Below are 2474 nucleotides of genomic sequence, written 5' to 3' on the forward strand. Positions count from 1 at the left end.
ATAAAAAACACATTAAAGCCTCTCACCAGGAATAATTGGTACTTTTGACTCTCTGGGGAGTTGCACCTTTTTATTTATATAATACAAAGACAGTCTTGCCACCAGAGAGAGCAGAGGAATTCTTAGGGCGGCAAGGATTCATTTAAGTAAACTATTTCTTTGGTCCTCAGAAAGTTGAGGCAGGGTCTTTCCCTTAATACTGACCAATGTCCAAGCTTCCATTCTACTAGGCTATGATTTTTTTTTATCCTGAATCAGCTAAGGCTTCCAACTTGCTAATCAAAAACCAACATACAGTTATTTTAAGAGTATTCCATAAATAATTCAGGACTGTATTTTCCAAACCAATTGCCACTCCCTCCAATGTGAAATACTAAAATTATTTTTAAAGAGAAAAACACAGAGACATTTAAAAGTGAAATAAAATATGGCCTAGTAAGTATTTAAAATACACTGAGTAGTTTAACTGCACAGTGAATAAAGAGAGGATGAATCAATGCAAAAGCCTGCGTAATGCGGCTGATATATCCCTAAACCATAGCAGCAACAACTCAGTATCCAAAAAATGAATTAGCCCTTGAGTAATCAAATACACAAAAACAATCAGACAATTATTTCTTTGTAAACATCTTTATTTAATTTTCCTGGAACCCTTCCTCTTCTTTTTCATTTCAAGTTCAATTATTTACCTTCTTTATCACATGCATAGTAAACCTTTTTCTTTGTTGTACCACATTAACAAAAGCTCAGAATATGGGATTTCTTGCTATAGACCTTGATATAAGCACCTTTGAAATTACAAATATCAATACACCATAAACTGAAGCCTTAAAGGTGACCTGAAAAGCCAATATGAAAATGCAGTTGAACTCAGAAATTAGTGCTTTAATGCCTTCACTAAGTAAACTAAGTAAAGCAGTATTTTAATTTATCATTAAAAAGGAGTCATCCCTGGAACTACTCCTGGCAGTACTTCCTGATTTGCTAATAACCCAGAATGCATCACTGATACTATGGATTGTGTGGGCGGAAACTGAATAAAGTTGAACCTCATGGACTGAATGCCCTCACCAGCCAGATCATAACTGACTACATTCAGCATGTGTTTCAGAGCTTAAGTCAATTTATATTTTGGCTTTGCAGAGCTCCTCTAAGGTATGCCCTATTCAGCAAAGGCTGTTCTGTGAAATAAGCTCTCACAGCTTGATGGCCTGGCAGACGTATACTGGGAGCCAGGGGAGTCGCGGCATGGAAGGAGCCCCTTTCCTGCAGCGAGGATGTGGTTGAAGAGTGCCAGCAGGTAAGGGTGGTTGTGAATCCATAAACATTTGTCAGCACACAAGATGATGGGGTGTAGCTATCAATCTCATCAACAGAATGAATGGTCATGTGATCAACACAGAACACAGGAGATTAACCACTGATACGTTACCATTCATTTTTCTCCAGTTTTAAGAATAAGATGTTTTATGGTTTATATTTTCTGGGTTTTTACAAGCATTGTCAATACTATGGAGAACAACAGGAAGAGTTGGCAAATGCAAACTAGAAACAGAAGAGCAACAGGAGCGAACACTAAGGAACAATTTCTCCTGTCAGTTATACTGGTGTAATCTTGCAAGATATATGCGGCTGCACTAGTATAACTTAAGAGGGGAATGTCCCTACAGGTGAGATGCTCAACTGCCATGCAAAGCTGGCTTAAATTAGGTATTCAATACCTTAACTGTTGGAATTAAACATTTACAGTAATAGAAAAACATTTTATAGCAAAACAACTGCACTCTCCTGTAACATTACAGTTTAGGAATCTCCCAGGCAGATCTAGGCCTCACCTGCTGTCTTTCTGCCATATTCTTTTTCCTCATCCCCAAAGAAATCCCAAATTCCCCGGAAAATAAGTTAAAATTACAGCACTAGAGGCTGACTTGGTAAACAGGATTCTGTGTAGTACCTAACTGGTTAGGTCCATTCTCCCTCACACATACATTCTGATGATCATCCTCCAACTGCTACATATAGTAGATAAAAGTTAGGGTCATCAATACGGTGACTAAACCAGATGCAATTCACTCAGGCCTCTTCTGCCCTTTGAAGAGTACTCACCGTAAGAATCCTCGCAGCTGCATTTAACAGTGTCTTTATTTTACAAGCAAATTTATGCTGCAGTAGGTCAGTACTATTTTAACAAAACAAAAAAAACCCCGATCCTGATTCATCTTTCAGACAACACAAAAAGAACCTGCTACCATAGACAATGCCCACATATTTACCAAGTTAGGGAAGCTCTTTCAAATCTTGTAAGAGCATTTTGGGTATTGTGCATCACTAAAACAAGGCCTGCAGATGTAAATAATGGAAAACATTTCAAATACAGCATGTAAGAGTTACTAGTTTGTTTTCTTACTATTTAATAAACATCTAATTTGCTTATTTGCATAAGAAGCAAACAGAAAACTCAATATAGCAACATG

Source organism: Lepidochelys kempii, chromosome 5 (assembly GCF_965140265.1).
Source record: "Lepidochelys kempii isolate rLepKem1 chromosome 5, rLepKem1.hap2, whole genome shotgun sequence".
NCBI classification, from domain to species: domain Eukaryota; kingdom Metazoa; phylum Chordata; order Testudines; family Cheloniidae; genus Lepidochelys; species Lepidochelys kempii.